This window comes from Camelus ferus, chromosome 7 (assembly GCF_009834535.1).
Source record: "Camelus ferus isolate YT-003-E chromosome 7, BCGSAC_Cfer_1.0, whole genome shotgun sequence".
Classification (NCBI taxonomy): domain Eukaryota; kingdom Metazoa; phylum Chordata; class Mammalia; order Artiodactyla; family Camelidae; genus Camelus; species Camelus ferus.
The window spans coordinates 63,365,640-63,383,191 of record NC_045702.1 but is presented as its reverse complement, the minus strand read 5'-3'; the positions used below and the strand labels follow the sequence as shown (position 1 = coordinate 63,383,191).

The 17,552-nt window shown below is 44.3% G+C and overlaps 1 long non-coding RNA gene across 1 annotated transcript in view; it reads right to left on the bottom strand.

Annotated features, from left to right (window-relative positions):
* The window catches only part of LOC116664988, a 64,471-nt gene that overhangs the window by 39,747 nt on the left and 7,172 nt on the right, over nt 1-17,552 (bottom strand). Inside the window, exons 2-3 of the long non-coding RNA XR_004321562.1 lie at nt 12,367-12,474; nt 339-2,018 (exon numbers count right to left, since the gene is read on the bottom strand). This is a non-coding gene — a long non-coding RNA (uncharacterized LOC116664988). The remainder of the gene's footprint in view (nt 1-338; nt 2,019-12,366; nt 12,475-17,552) is intronic.

The window sequence follows — 17,552 nt, the reverse complement described above, 5'->3', positions numbered from 1 at the left end:
CAGTGAAACACTTTATGGGGCACTTAAGTTTGAATTTCATACAATATTCACAGGTCATGAAATATTTTGCTTTTGATTTTTAAAAGCTCTTTTAAAAGTAAAACCCATTTGTAGCTCACAGCCTGTATAAAAACATGCAGTGGGCAGGAATTTGCCCCGTGGCTGTAGTTTGCTTACCTTGGCTGAGAATGCGCCCTGGTAATGGGGTAAGCTCGGACCACCCCTGATATTTGCTGGGCCCAGGGTAGATCCAAAATGGAAGCCCATATACCATAAAGCAAAATATTTCAAAATGTAAATCCAACCGACAAAATGTTAAATAAATGTGATTCTCTTACCTTAACAGTATGTCTTCAGAATGACCTAGGCGGCCAGGGTTGCACTTCGAATTCTTGGACTCCTCAAAGTTCACCAAAACTGGGCAACGTGTAGCATTTGCCTGGTTCAAGAACTACCCTCTTCATTTCACTTCCCACTCCTAGCTGTAGGGGTGTGGGTCCAGTGTGAGGAGTCACACATGCATGTGTGTGAACACCCCAGCGCCCCACATCCAGACTCTGTCCGTTCTCGTGGTAAGCAGTACCCCACTGGCCAGCCCTTGGCATCAGCCGCATACTCTCAGGGACGGTGGTTTCAGAGAAGGCTCCATTTGCAGAGAGAATTCCAGGGTCCCAGACCTCCGGAGTTGTCTGAGTAGAAGTGGGGGAGGCAGGCTCCTGGTGGGCGCGGCGCCACGGAGTCCGCCTTCTGTGGAGGAAGGCTATGTCCACAAAGGTTCAGAACCAGGCCCCGTAAACGTGGGAACTCAAACAGTGGTCCCTCTTGCCTTGGTTTAAGGGCACTACTGGTCGGTGATGGGAGGCTGGGAATTAGCTCCCGGGAGTTTTCATGTCCGTCACGCGTATCATCAGCCCCTCTCCTCCGAACCCACAGGAGCCGACTTCACAACGTGAAGGGCGAAAAATTGCTTCAGCACACCTGTCAGCCGAGGGGGGCTGGAGAGGGATTCGAGAATGTGAGCTTCCCAACCGGAAAAATGCGCTAGGAGCTGCCATACCACGAAACAAACTGCGCGAGGAGCGGACACGGAGAGAAACAACACTCCATTCTAGCACAACAAGATGGCGCCCACCGCGCGGCGCACTTGTCCTGCTTGCGCCTGTTCTGCCCGCACATGCGCAATTGTTCGTTGCTTTGTTCATGAGGCGTACATACCACCACTAGCGCATGCGTACTTCTACTGTTTACCTCCTACACAGGCGTGTTGTTGTGACCTTTGCCCTGGGTCCCACAGCCTACTCCTACTCACTCAAGGCTGCGGACATCTCTTGGAATTAAAGGATTTGGCCTCTTGTCAGTCATTTGCTGGAACTAGCTGAAAAGCAGTTCACAAGAACCAATTACTGAATATTTAGGAAGTTTGTGAGCCAGTTCTTTAATCACTGACACCTGGAAACCAGAAGGGAGCATTTACACCACAGAAATCGCCACAGCACTGCCTCTCACCTCTTTCTTTCCAGGCTCATCTCCCGTCTCCATGCACACTTCCTCCACATGCGCGGTGCTGAACTTGCCACTGATCCCTGGATGTTCCAGGTCTCTACATGCCCCTATTCTTTTGCACGCACTGTTCCCTCTGATTGGAACACCCTCTCCCATTTTTCAAGCAGGCAAGTTCGCATTTACCCTTTTAAAGCAGGTTGATTTCTATGGTTCTGGAGTTCAGGAGCAGTTTGGCTGGATGGTTCTGGCTTGAGGTTTCTCATGAGGCTGCAGTCAGGTGGGACAACTCAAAGAGCTGGGAGCTGAGACAGCTAGAGCAGAGCACCTCTAACCGAACGTGATTACTCCACAAGGTCTCTTCAGCATCGTGGCTCAGATTAGCTGCACATTTAATACGGTGGCTCAGGGTTCCAAAGCACGTGCACCAAGAGAAGAAGAGGGAGAATCAGGTAGAAGCCGTATTGCTTTTTATGACCAAGCATTTTATTTGGTAGAAGTGAGTCACAAAGGCCATCCTATATTTAAAGGAAGGAGAATTAGGCTCTACCTTTTGATGGAAAGAATGTCTTAAAAATTGTGGGTATGTTTTAAAACCACAACTGCCCGCCTTCTGACCACAAATTATACATATATTGATGCCACATGCAAAATACACTCAGGCCCTCCTTGACCCCCCCCCCCCAATATCTCATCTGGATGGCATCCATCTCAGGCTCAAGGTCCCGTATCCCAGCACCCAAATCAGGTTCAGGTGCTGCAGACAAGGCTCCATAGTGCAGATCCTCAATCACAGCTTCCTGAGTACTGTTCTTGATCTGATCCTCATGATCCGTGAACTAAAGTGACACGTTCTTTGCTCCTCCCACCCCGACATACTTCAGTGGGATAGGCATAGGAAGCCACTATAGACGTTTCAGAGTCTATAGCAATCAGGTAATCAGTCTGCAGCAATTCTGAAATCTAGCCAGGCACACGCTGCCAGTTTCTTGATTAGAGCTCAGCATGGTTCCGTAGGAATGATTCTCCGTGGCTCTTGGCTTCATTCTCTGCGCTCTTGTTGCCTCCCTCCTGTTCTATAAAGTGCACCGCCTTTTTATAGCTGAGCAATCTTCCCAGGCTGCTTCTTTCTCATAGAATTTTGGGAGTCCAAAAGCCTATTTTCATTTTATACTACCTCTGTCCCTTTAAGTCTGAGCTGGAAATGGTTTCATTAGAACAAGACTCCTTAATATTCTGTTTCTCATCAGTCTTGTTGGGATTCACTCCATTAGACAAACACTGCACTCACAAGTCTCACTGAGATAAGCTTTTCTCCAACTTGACTCCTGCTAACGGTACTGCGGGACCGTGCCCTTAGGATTTTTAACATGCATTTCTGTGTAACAGAGACATCTAAAAGGCATGCCTTTCATATCTTTAGAGGGACTTTTGATGGTTCGAAAGAACCTATGTGGCACTACCTCCAATCTGTCTGAGGGCTTAAGGAAGGGTTCCAGGGTCACACCACTGCTTCCATCTTTAGGGAGAAATTACATATTTTAATTTGAGCCTCATTTGCCATATGGCGAGGATGAAACTGAGGAATAGTTTTAATTTTTGAACCCCAAAAGTCTTAGCTCTTTTATAGTTAACAATTCTTTCTCTAGTTCATCTCTCTCATCTCGTGTTTTCTATGGGCAGCTGGAAGAATCAGGGGCACCTTGAACGATATGCCTGGAAATCTTCCTAGATCATGAGCTTATTAGGTATGTTTTCTAACGTCCATGTTACCACTGGGGAAAATATTCCTAGACTTTCCACCACTTCACAACCAGCATCTCCTTTCCTCCGGCTTCCAGCACCCTTCCCTCACTTGCCTTTAATGCCGCACACACAGCCTTCCTCAAAGCTCTTCCAATCCCCGCCCTCTCCCCAGGCCCTGAACCGCTGCCACATGTTTTAAGTTTTGTTACAGCAATGACTCACTTTTAGGTACCAAAAAATTTTCCATGTATCTATTGTTGTGGAACAAATCACCCCCAAAATTGGCGGCCTAAAAACAGAGTTCGTTTATGATCTCTTTCGTGGTTTCTGTGGCTCCAGCATTCTGGCTCAGCTTGTTTGGGTGGTTCTGGCTCAGGAGCTCAGAGGTCGCTGGGGCCGCGGCCAGCTCAGGGCTCCTGCGCTCATGTCTCTGGCTCTTGGGCTGGGAAGACCTCAACGGCTCGGGGCTGGGACTGCTGGGTCTCCATAGGCATCTTTCTGTTTGTCTCCACGGTCTCTCTCTGTGGTTTCTCTGGCAAAGCGGTTTCCATGCTCCAAAGGAAGATACCGCAAGAGAGCGCCAGGCAGAAGCCATATTGCCTTTGATGAACTAGCCTTGAAAGCCACACACCACCACTTAGGCTACCTACTCTTAATTAGAAGCAAGTCCTAAGAACAGCCCAATACTTAGAGGGGAACTAGACTCCACCTCTGACTGGGAGGTGTTTCAAATCCTATGCAGACTTGCGTTAAAACCATTGCACCTCTGGAGTTGAACAACAAAGAGGCCCTGCCCTGGTATGCATTTACTTACTGATCTGGATGAGTTTGGTAGACTGGAAGAGAAGCCAAGACTGTGATCTTGGAATTCTGGGAGTTAGGTCTCTATTTTAAAAATTATCTGTAACTGAATGTTATCCCCCATGAGCACCTGGGAAACCTTTGCCTGTCCGATTGCTTTTGACTCTGGGAGTGATAACTGCATAGAGCCCTACTTTCCTCACAGGAAACCACATGTTCTACAGAGGAGTTTTGTTCTCTGACTCTCATTAGTTTCATGCTTCCCCAAGCCAGGCAGCCACTGTCCCAAAGGAAAAAGTACGCTCCTCGGGTAGCCAACAATCAGCACTCCCTCCACCTCTAGTCTCTAAGACTTGCTAATGCTTCAACTTGACTTAGCCTGAGTAAGTAACTTTTAAATACTGATTTTTAAAAAAAACCCTGCTGTGCCAAAGAATTAAATAAGCACTTGTCTAGCTTTAAATGCTTTACAGGGGACTAAAAATAACACCTTTTGGGACAGACAATCTAGTTTTCCACCGCACTTCATTTGAGGCAAGAAAATCTCTTTTCTACAAGGTTTTGATTCTATGGCCATAGCTAGGATGGTATGCAATCAATTTTCCAAGTGTAGAGAAATTCTCGGGGTGCAGAGATTCTTCTTTGCAGGCTGACAAATGAAAGTATGTATTTTGGTACAGGGGGTGGTGCAAGGAAGTGATGCTCAGCCCCCAGAGATGACTAGAGTCTCCTTTTTTATATTTAGACCATGTCTAGCAATTCATGAAAATGAACTGCTTGTTCTGTTTCCCCTTAAGTCATTCTCTCTCTGCCCCCTATTCTCTCCAGGTTTTATTTATTTATTTTTAAAAATAACTAAGTCACATGTGATTCATTCCTAAAGCTTAAGACCTATTTTTAACAACTTGCTCAAACACAAATCCTATTGTTCACATCCTTGGGGAGAGCGAGTTACTCCGGAGGAAAAAAAGGAGAGCTCTTGTAGACATTTTTTATTCAGTGAATAATTTATATTAAAATAAATTGTACAGAAAATGTGAAAAATCTTTGAGTAAGCCAAAGATTACTGTACTGGGGATCAGAGGAGACATGATTGAAATCCACAAAGCTTGGGAGGGAGCTGCGAGGGGGTGTTCTCATGCTGAGCTTTTCAGTGGTGTCCTTACTGTTGTTTTAAATGCTGAGGTTCTGTTGTCTGTCCAGAGCACCCCTTCCATGCCACCTTGTTCACTTTCTCTTTCCCATGGTTAGCAAGTGTTGTCTGGACTCAAGGAAGTTTTGATAGAGACTCAGCTGAGGTAAACCTCAGAGATCACTGATTTGGTGTAGACTGGATGAATTTAAAAAAAAAAAAAAAAAACTCAGCAGCAGGGCAGGAGAGACAGAGAAGCAGTAGGCTGTGATGACAAAACATCACATTGAGTCAGATCAACTCCCAGCTCTTAGTCTCTTAATTTTAATCACATCTTTTCTTCTTGAGTATCAACAATATTGCTGCCAAAACCCTACAGCTATGGGAGACATAAACACTTAAATCTACCAGAGACAGATGGCAACATAAATCTCCATTGTTGCTCCCTTAGAGGACTCCCAGGGCTGCCGCCCTCTGTGGTGAATGGGACATTTGAGGTGACTTTCCCACAGGGGTGATTTTTAGATTTACCTTCAGGAGTAAAGATGCTGCATTGTTTTAGGCGGAATTTCTTTGGCTGCGATTGTGGGAATTACAACAGCAGCAGAACGTTAATGCTGGAACGAAATTTACCAATTAGCAGCTCGACAACTTCCTTTCTGCTCAGCCTCCCAGGATAACAGATGTGGTCGTTACATCTGGCCACCTCTCTCCAAAAAGTCTGTTCCTGACCATACAGAGTGGCCGGCGAAAAGATAGCTTTGATTACAGCAAGTGAAAGCCAGATGGTCAAGCCCTGTTTTTGATCAGAGAATCTCAAAAAACATATTTGAATCTATGATCAGGCACTTAAGCAGAGTATGACCTTTTGCTGAATTGTCTTAATTTTTTTTGATGTCCCATCTTTCTGTTCTGTGACAACCTTTGGTCAATTGTGCTCCACTAAATACATCAAAACATTAACACTTTCTTAGATACAGCTAGGATTTAGTTTGTTCTATTTAAAAACACTTTTTGTGGTTGACTTAAAAATCCAAATCTGCATATCTTTTATAATTGTTAACAGCTTTCACTGCATTTGACGTGTTAGGAGGGGTTACAGAGCTATGTCATTACTCTGAATGGGCTTCATATTTCCTGGTACCTGGGATGCTCACGTATGTTTTGAGTGTCAATGGGGAGCAAAAGTGGTCCCTGTCCATCTTAGGAGATAGAACAGAGGAAACATGAGGCAGTCAATTTAAAAATCATACTGCAGGGGGGAGGGTATAGCTCAGTGGTAGAGCACATACTTAGCATGCACAAGGTCCTGGGTTCAATCCCCAGTACTTCCATTTAAAAAAAGAACAATAATAAATCAATAAATAAGCCTAATTACCTCCCTCCCACAAAAGAAAAAAAAATCACACTGCAAACATTAAGAGCCAGAATAGGGACTCCTGACACTTTTCAAAGAGGCACGTGGTGGTAAGAAGCCAGTCTAAGTTCAGGAGAGATGAAGTTCCATTATCTTTGATTAAAACCTCTTCCTCCCATGAACACACATGTTAAAACAAGCAACTTCTAACAGCCAAGGAACCCTGACTGAATTTAAACATATCCAAAGAAGGCGTTTAAAGAGGGAACCTCGCACAAAGAGCCATCTGGCATGCAGAATCCTTTGTGTAGAAAGATAGTGGAAGCTTTCTACAGAGTTAAACCAATTAAATCAAAACACCTGTGTCTCACAGAATACCTAGAGGAACTGATCATTCTCAGGGTTTACCCAGTTCCAAACGTCACGGGACTTGCCCATCAGTATTTCCACTGCCTTTTGATGTTTCCATCCAAACAGCCACACGTGCTGTTCCTGCCACCCATCCATCCCGCTCCAGACCTTCCTCCGTGCTGCAGCCCAGGGGACGTTCTGGAGCCCTCTTCTGCCGCACCCCATCCACTCGTTTCTCTGCCTTCTGCATCCAGCTCATGCCAGGCATCCAGGCCCTTCCTCACGGCATCTGCTCCTCTTCATTTTGCTCTGGAATCCTTTGCTCTCTCTGGTCTGAGCCACTATCCTCTGTTCTAGGTCTCTCTCACACTCCAGCCTTTGCTGTGTATTCTCAGGGCATTTTACTAGAGTGTAATAAATACCCCATTTTCTTATAATCATCCTCTCTGCATGACTCCAAGCTCTGCTTCCTCTCTCCACGAGCCCTGGGTCTGGCAGACAGTGGGCCCGGACAGAACATGGGCTGATGGAGGGAGTGGGTATGCTCATGCTGCTCCCCTCCTTCCTCCTAAAATGCCAATGAACCCCTGGCCGTCCTGCCCGGCTGCCCCGGGAAGCCACCCTGACCCTGCTCTGCTTCCCCAGTGCCCCCTGCATAACCCTTCATTTGTCCTATTCCATCTAGATTAGAAGTACTTATGCTACCTATTTATACATTTGCTATTTTGGCAGGTAAAAAGGGTCAAATAGCAGCAATTTCATACGGAAAAGCAGGAGCCCACAGGTGGTGGGTGTCAGACAGACCTCAGTTGAGTGCTGGTTCTGCCACTCCACCGGTCGTGTGTCCTAGTCAAGCCCCTGGGCTTCTCCATGCGTTAGTGCCCTGGTAGAGTGGAAGTAAGAATAGCATCTACATCAGAGCGGGATTATGAGGATGAAATGAGGCCCCGCATGCTAACATGCAGAACCTAGGGCTTGGCTCATATGACACACGTTTGCTACAGTGAGTCAAGAGATAAATGTTTACTGAGAGTCCACTGTGTGCCAAGGACAGTGCTAGCTGGCTGGTTGTCGGAGGTACAAAGATGGATAAGGTAAAAGCAGGCTGGCCTTGGTGGAGCTCGCAGCCACTAAAAGTGCAGTAATGAGTCTGGTCAATGCTACGGATGAGGAAGTACCGAGTGCTAAACGCGTCTCTTTCTCAACTCTCCTGTGAGGGCAGAATCGTCTTTTTTATAGAGTTAGTTTCCCAAGTAAACCATGAGAGACTTTAACTATCTTTTTCCCTGGTATGTGGGGAACACTCATAGTTCAGTAACTAGCATATGGTGGACATTCTATAAATGTGTGTTGAGTGAATCAATGAACAAGTGAACTAATGAATGAATGGAAGAACTGTAGCTCTGGCTCTAAGGACGTATGAAACGGAGGCCTCTCAAGTCCGCACTCACAGCCAAGGCAGCCGGAGTCCTCCCTTAGCAAACTGAGGTTGTCCAGGGTCTTACCACAGAGGCTTATGGGCCAGAATCCATTTTTGATGGAAATGACAAAGAGGGGTCACTCAGCCGTATTCTGGGATTTTGACTGGTTATTGTTTATTTTTTAACTCTTTTTTCACGTCTTTCTGGCACTAAAAAAAAGGGGGTTTTGAACATTGCTGTTTATGTAAAGTATACATGTAAACAAACAAAGCAAAGCAAATGAGAGATGACTTTCCCAGTTCACAATTCATTCATTCATTCATTCATTCATTCATTCATTCATTCATTCATTCCCTTCATTCTACAAGCTTTCTATGTGCAGGGCACTGTGTACATAGCAAGGGTTTGGGGGAAAAACGACCAGGCCCCAGCCCCATTGTTTAATGGCCCTCTGTCCTCAGGATCTTGTTTCTCTCATCTTCAAACTTATTTCATTGTGCACATTTATTCATAAATTCAGTAATTCACTTATTTCAAGAGCCAGTTCTGTACCAGGCCCCGTGACTGGCCCTGCGGACACAGTCATGAGCCATCGCTGTCTCAGCCTCTGCTACCCTCGAACTTGAAGTCCAACGGGGGAGGATGGCCAGTATCACACAGTCGCATAAATATATAATCAAACTGCAGTGACCGACGCAAAGGAAGAAAAGAGGGTGCAATGAGAAGATGCAGCAGGGGGCCTGACCTGGGGACTCGGGAAAACTTTCTTGAAGAAGTGACTTTTGAAGTGAGCTCTGAGCATGGAGAGGGAGCCGGAGAACTGAGGAGGCCGATGTGGGAGGGAGGGGCCGAGGGGCCCACGGAGATGAGGGGGAGAGTCGGACAGGGCCAGGGAAGCTCAGGTCATATCATGAAGCTTTAAGAATGTTGAGGGTTGGGATCTGCTCCACTTTTACATTTTTCACCCTGTTTACTATAAAACTTGACTGTGGGTTCCCTGAGTTAGGAGGCTGCTTCCTACTCGTGTTTATATCTCTGACCGCAGCCAGCTTGGAATGCAGGTGGTGCTCAATTAATGCTGATTGAACATGTGGAAAGGATGCCAGTGATGTGACCTTGCACTAGGATGTTAGTAATGATCTCGTTTAGCAGACACTTGTATCCCCAAACCAAGAGACGCCCCTAGACTCCCAAGTGTTTTCCCCCAGGCCATGCAGACGAAAGAGGAAGGGGCATGGCACTGTTTTAAACCTAAATGTTTCCATTTATAGGACTTCTCTACGAGAAAAAAGTTCTTAGCTCCCCCTTGCTCAGATTCTTATTAGGAGGATTGCTAACTGGCCACAGTCTCAGCTGCAAAACTCACTGGTCGTCACTCTGCTGACCGGGGGCGAGGGGGGACGCCAAGTGGCTCTCCTCCCTAGTTCCTCGGGCTCTTCTCTTTCACTCAGTCTGATCTGCAACACACTTGGCTTTTTCATATTCTGAAGGGCTTTGCTACCCATAGACTCATCCATGGGATTATGGGCCTCCTTTTAGGATTGTGACTTCTGTGGGAATACTTCTCTTGGACGTGGGGACTGCTGCTCAGCTATGGTAAATGCTCCCATCCTCAGCTAGAGAAAATGTCACCTTAACAACACATCTGCCATCTCCATCTTCAGATGCTAAGGGAAAGGTATTTTTGGAATGAAGGCAACAGATGAAGATAAATTTCACAGGTCTTTTCACACAGTGATGATTTTTTTTTCAAAATGGAACCAGACTTCAAGGATCTTTGTCCCCTCCAGAGACTTTTCTTCCCAGGGTGTGGGCAGTATGTGCATACGATTATATTCATGCAGCGGGAAGACGTACTCCTGATCATTCTTGAAATCATTTGATGCTAGCAGGGATCCCATTTTTAAAGCCATTAGTAAGCATAGACGATGGCTAAATTACCAACATATTCTTAAACCACTTCCATATTTATCTGCTTGGCTGTTTTCGCCCCTTCTTCTCCCCCATGCCATTCTGTGATATCGCCTCAGCCTCAGAGATTCAGAGCGGCCGTCTGCCGAACACATGAATACTAAAGAACTGGTTTCCTTAGTAACAATAACCATGAAGCGGCTCTCAGAACTTCCTGCCTCTCTGTCTGTCTGACTGTTTGTCTTCTGTTGGTCACATGGAAACAGACGCCCAAACCAAGCCTGCCCAGGAAAGATGCACAAGGGAGGCTTGTCTCTGCTGAGATCACATCGTTTCCTCAACCTGCTGCCCTGTTCTGTGTGGTGAGGGCTGAAGCCACACACACAGGCCCAGGGCCACCTCCGCATTCCTTTTCTTTCTTCGAGTCAAAATCTGGAACCACAGAAACATAAAGCAGGACACCTATCCAAAATGGGTCTTTCTCTGTGAGTCACCAACATGGATGGAACTTCCCCCAAAAGAAGATCTTCTTTCTTACCACAATATTTCTATTTATGAAAATGTTACTCAAGTGGAGAAGTTTTGTTGGTTTTCTAGGATTTCTTTATTTCAATGTCTATCTGTTGTGAGAAATTGCCCTGTTTCCCACCCACTCTTCCCAACTCTAGCTGGATAAACCCAAGCAGCTGCCCTCCCCAAACAGAGCAGAAGGGGACGGGCCCTGGGAGGCTCCAAGCTCACCGCCCCACCCGCAGCTCCTGAGCCCGTTGTCTGGACTCTTTTGATGGATTCTGACATCTCATCTCCTAGGCACATACCGGGATGCTTGGCCCTCTGGGACTCCACCCCCTGGCCTGGATTCCTGGCTGCCACCACAGAGGCATCCCTCTGCACAGCCAAGCACATCCCTGCTCCTTTTGCCTCAGCTGTCTTCCCAGGGTGCATCCACCCAAAGCGCAAATATAACAGAGCACCGCATGGCGCTGCGGGTCTGGGAATGACTATAAAGACACAGTCCCTGCCCTTGTGAGGTTCACAGTCTGAAACAATAATCTGGGTGCAGAATAGTAATTATTCCACACTGCAATAGGAGCTATACCCAGGGCAATGAGGACCTTGTAAGATGAGTGTCTAATACAGCCTGTAAACTTGGAGGCAGAACAGAGAAAAAGGTTTCTGGAGAAGGTTAAGCCTCAGCTCTCTTAAAACAATTTTTTTTAAAGATAGTAAGAATAGGTAAGATATGTTGGCTGCTTACTATAGACTAGGAACTGGGTATGTGTTATACCTTCATTATTGAATTTAATTCCCATAACATTATCCTACGAAGCAGGTTCCATTTTCATCCCCACTTTACAAACTGAGGCTCATGCGTCAAAATTGCTCCCATCCAGTCACAGAGCTAGGAAGCAGCAGAGCCCACAGTCAAATCCAGAGCTGTGCAACAGTAGAATCCAGGGTGCTAAGCACAAACTGCGTGGCAGGGGGACTCCCGAGTGCTTTAGTGTGACAGGTGCACAAGTGGGGGCTTTGCCAGAGCGAGTGTGGGGTAACGCATGGGCAGAGGCAGGAGGGCAGCTCAAAGAGGCCTCGCTGATGCTCCTGGCCAGAGTTTTCAAGGTGCAGGCAAGCTGCTGAGCTTGTACATGAAGTTGAGAAATGGGCTGATTTGCATTTTGGAAAGACCGTTCTGGCAATAGTGGGGAGGATGGATTTGAGACGACAGAACTGGGTGCAGAGGGATCAGTTAGAAGCCCCTCACAGTCAGGAGTCCTGGTGAGAAGTGATTTTGGTCTGAATTCGGGCATTGACAACAGAGATAGAAAAGAAGGGACAGCTCTTCCCGTGAAGCTCCATCTGCTGGACACCTGCTTGTGACACTGCACCTCCAGTTCAGGCTCCAGGGTGGCTTGTGATGTCACATCTTCAAACACGTCTGGGGTTACCTTACCCTCCCACACCCAACACTGCATCTCACTTGGTTTTCTTCCTAAAGCCGAGTGCAGGGGTGGGCACCTAGCAAAAGACTGCTAAATAGAAGAATGAATGAACTGGAATAGTTTCCATTTTCCTGTTTAATAAAACTTCATTCAGAGGTGATACAAAAGCTGGGTTGAAGTTGTGATTAAGCATAAGATGCAACTGACCTGGTTATCACAAGGCAGATGCTCCTTGATTCATATATAGTACCTCTTCTGTCTTGAATTTGACTCTAGGAGACAGATGTTGGGCAGTATGCACCTCAGACCACTTACCTACAAGAGAAAGAAGTGGAACTCAGTGGAATTTTCTATTTACTTTGATAAAGAAGAAGGGATGAACCCTCTCTTCACATTTTTCCCTGTTAAAAATTGGACAAAAGTCTGGTAGAATGGTGACAAGTTGAACTGGGTGTGCGCACGCACACACACACACACACACACACACACAAACAATGGCTGAGACATTCCAATCAGCTGAGGACCTGCTGGGTAGCATTTTGGGAGCAACACAATTCATAGCTAGTAATTTGGATAACTTCTCCCATCTGGTGGTCTTAATTTGTCCTTGTCCTAAAAGGAGTGAAAAATATTAAAACACAACCTGCACATGGATGTTTCTAGCAGCTTTGTTCATAATTGCCAAAACTTAGAAGCAACCAAGATGCCAGTCAGGAGGTGAATAGATAAATAAACTGTAGTACATCCAGACAATGAAATATTATTCAATGTTAAAAAGAAATGAGCTATCAAGGCATGAAAAGGCATGCAGGAAACTTAGACGCATATTACTAAGTAAAAGAAGCCAATCTGAAAAGGCTAATTACTGTGTGATTTCAGCTATATAACATTCTGGAAAAGGCAAAACTGTAGAGACAGTAAAAAGATCAGTGGTTGCCAGGGAGGGTGGGGGATGAATAGGCAGAACACAGAGGATTTTAGGGGCAGTAAGAATATTCTGTATGCTATATCATGATGCATTTATGTCATTATACATTTACTCAACTCATAGAGTGAACTGTAGTGTAAACTGTGGACTTCAGGTGACTGTGATATATTATGATTAAAAATGCACCATTCTGGTGAGAGATGTTGATAATGGGAGAGGCTATGCATGTGTGGGGGCAGGAGAATATATGAGAAATCTCTGAACTTCCCTCTCATTTTTTTTTGTAAACCTAAACTGCTCTAAAAAAAAGTCTTAATTAAAAAAAGAAAAAAGAAAACAAAATCAGAACAAACAACTGCGGAGTAAATTTAATGGCATCAGCCACAATGGAGTGAAGTACACTTAACATTCTATGGCCCAACATTTCAACAAATAATTCAAGACTTCCAACTTTTTGTACATTCCCAAAAAAGAATTTTGACAAACAGTGGACATACCCTGCACATTTTTAGACAGCTTTAGAAGAACAGGACTGAGATGGACAAAGAGTTCAGGGACCTAACTTGTGTGGAACCCTATCTTCTTTCGTAGGACAAGATGTATTCCTGCTAAAGAAATGAAAATCTGCAAATAAATGCAAAGGGGAGGAATTAATTTAATTCTTAAATGCTGTGGTAAGGAGGAGTCTCATGGCCTCTGACTCACTGGCCAAAGGCAACAGATCAGCAACAACAACCCAGAGAGACACAGGAAAATGCAACTCTGTTCTACAAAAACCTTAACATAGCAATTACCATATTTTAGCATATGGTTCTACACTGAATTATTTCACAGTTATAATTAGGTTGCTAATGCAGTGCAGAATTCGACCATACACAAATTTGGTATACACTTTATCTAACCTGATGGAAATGTAACATTTAGAGGGCCTGACTGTTTTTTTCACAAGCAATTTAAAAAGACTTCAGCTTAATATCACACTTTAAAAAATTCTGTTGGGCTTTATGATGTGTGTGTGTGTGTGTGTGTGTGTGTGCGCGCGCGCGCATGCATATGTGTAGTGAGTGAGAGAGAGAAATTCCATCCTAATTAATGGGCACAAGCCATATACTTTAGTCTCTGATTTATTTCCAGTATTCATCATATGAGATTCACTTCTTTCTAGCTTGCTTATTTTTTTTTTTATCCTCTTTCTTTTTTGCCTTTGGTAAATTAAAACTGAATTTTCTTCTCCAGGACAATTCTCTGTTCCAGTCATAGTAAATACCAATTTCATTTCCATCCTATTATTTTTCTAATTAAGCATTTGTCATGCAAAAGGAGATCTGAGGTGCCTGTGCTTTTCATTATGTAAAATATTCAGTTACGATAATAGCTTTGGGATGGCATCTTGAAGGTGTTATGGAAAAAAATCAAGGAAGAAATAAAATAAAATAAACCGTATTTTACACTGGACTTTTGCCTGTTCATTTTCTCCCTGATTTGCCACAATTGTGAATATTGACAATGTCCCATCAGTGGTGAAGGACAGGTGCATAATTACGTCCTTTAATAAGGAGAAGTCTATTAAATCTTTATCTAAAATTTTAAAGGTTAAAAATATAACCCTGCATCTCATTTTTCCTCTTCTGTTCACACTTAGCAAAACCTATAACTTCTGTACTTGAAATGTGCTTCTGAGCTCAAATTGTTTCAGAACAAAGTAGGAATATGCCAGAAGAACAACCTGATATTTCTTGGAAATTCTTCCTGCTTGTGACAAATCCCAAGGGGCCAGGCTCTGTCAAAGGAGAATTTATTTTCTAAGCCCTTTGAACACAAAGCTTTTCCATTTTCTGTGGCAAGATATTTTTCCTGGACAAACATTAACCATCACATCTTCTAGCTGTATTTATATCCATACATACACTACGTACATGGATACTTAGATTCTGTATGTGTGTATCTAGATGTATATTTTAATGTATTAATTTATAAAATCTAAGACTTTATTTTTCAATTATTTCCATGGTTTGCACAGAATAAACTGTGAAACTGGATTTTTTTAATTGAAGTATAGTTGATTTACAATGTTGTGTTAGTTTCTGGTGTATAGCACAGCGATTCAGTGATACATATATGTATATACATATATACACATTCTTTTTCATATTCGTTTCATTATAGTTTATAATATGATAATGAATATAGTTCCCTGTACCATACAGTAGGACCTTGTTGTTTATGTATTTTATATTTAGTGGTTTGTATCTGTTAATCCAAAACTCCTAACTTATCCCTCCCTCCCTTTCCCCCCCTGGTAACCATAAGTTTGTTCTCTATGTCTGTGAGTCTGTTTCTGTTTTGTAAATAAGTTCATTTGTCTCATTTTTTTAATTCCACAGATAAGTGATATATGATATTTGTCTTTATCTGATTTACTTCACTTAGTATGATCATCTCTAGGTCCGTCCATGTTGCTGCAAATGGCATTATTTCATTCTTTTTGAAAATAGTATTTTAAAAGATGAGACAATTTCCTCTCAATTTCTCAAAATGTTGACTGAGAACTTTCCGGTTTTGGAAGGACCCCGGTGTATTTTCTGAAATTGTCACCTCCTGAAACACGCTGTGTCTGGTGTGTGTGTGTGCGCGTGCGCGCGCACATGTGGTGTATGTGCACTGCCTGAGTAACGGCTGCTGTTAGTTGAATCTCACTGCGATTCTGCATGTTCACTCATTATTTTCAAAGGTGCTGTTGTGATGTCCCTTCCCCAGTCCCATTTACTGGGCTGGTGAGGCTCCGCTTGGAGTGTTGGCTGCTAAAGGCTCACAGATGCCCCCACTTCTGGGAAAGTTGTCCTGGGCTAAAAGAGGGGCCACCTGACCCAGGACGTTGGTGGGAGGCCACGGCCAATGACTGACTGGTAAGCGGTACAAAAGGCTGGCGCCCTGGCCCCACCAGGAACAGTCCTGTGTCGTGGTTACAGCTCCAGATCCCTTCCCTATGGTCCAGGTCCTGGGGGACTTTCCCTGAGGCCACATCCCCTCCTGCCCTCTCCTGTTCACTCCTTCCCTCACAGCATTTTCCCAGAGAGCCCTTGCTCAGGAGATCAGGACACCCAAACCCCTGTCTCCAGCTGTGTTTCTAGGAAACCTCTTTCAATTTTAGACATTCAATTTCCTAATCAATAAAACGTGAGTAATAATTTCTGCCTAGTCTACTTCTCAAAGTGGCAGTGCGAAGGGCAAACTGTGTGGAAGAATTTTCTAAACAGCCAAAGCAGTGAAAATATTTTGCAGGCAACATGATATACTATTTGTTTTAATATTGACCCTTAGGGGGAGGGTACAGCTAAGTGACAGAGCACATGCTTAGCATGCACAAGGTCCTGGGTTCAATTCCCAATACCTCCATTAAAAATAAATAGATAAACCTAATTACTTCCCCCTTGCCCCCCAAATAATATAATAATAAATTTTTAAAAATTAAAAAAAAAATATTGACCCTTAGGTTCTATGAAAGTATGGTTGACTTCTCCCAACTTGTGTTTTTTACTGTGGGCTGATGCCCACCGTGCTCGTTGCCCTGCTCCCTAGTGAGGGCTGCTTTGTTAAGCGTTACTCACTTGTCTGCACTGCTCCGGGCACCGGGGCTCTCCAAGGTAGAGGAGGGACAGAGACGTGAGTCCAGCAAGTGACTGTGTCAGCGCGGAGAGCACACAGTCCCCGCCAAAGGCCAACTAAGCAGGAACCCAAGACCTGGTCTTGCCAGATCTTCACAGGGTTTTAAGAAAAGCCAGGCACCAGATTTTTATGGGAACTCTACAGCTTCTTAAATACCAACAACACATTTTTAAAAATTATAACCCTCTACTATTCAAGTAAAACATAACGGGAGGCCCAGCTGGGCTAGTACTGTGTTACCTACGTCCAGACTTAAGCCCCTGAAATAACAGAGCAGGTGATTCCCACTGAGGCCTCAGCAACCCGCACAGTGCTCAGCACAGGATCCATGAGATCCTGGATGACCAGGACCATCATTAGAAGTGTTGGTTCCCGAGGAGTTAAATGAATGACTGCTAGTTTTAATAAACAGTTCTCCACTTTGTAAAAACCACATAGCATATGAGTCTTTTCCCTAAACAGTATTACAACATGTGCAGATTTTTAGTCACTTGCCAGCTTGCTCTTGCACAACGTTTCAAGGACATTTAGTCAGTTTCCTCATGTATTCAACAGAAATAATTATGCCTGATCTGAAAATAAGCAAAAGTATGTAAAAGGGCTTTACAGACAGTGGCGATCAATTCGGATGTAAGAAATCACTGTTCTCTACATTCTGCCCTGGGATTGAAACCCCACACCCAGCAACCTAACACGAAACGAGGCTCTCTTACTTGTCTTCTAAGATTGTTTTTCCTCAACTGCAGTCATGATTTTTGCTATAAAAATTGCATCATTAGTTTTCATTACTATTAATTAC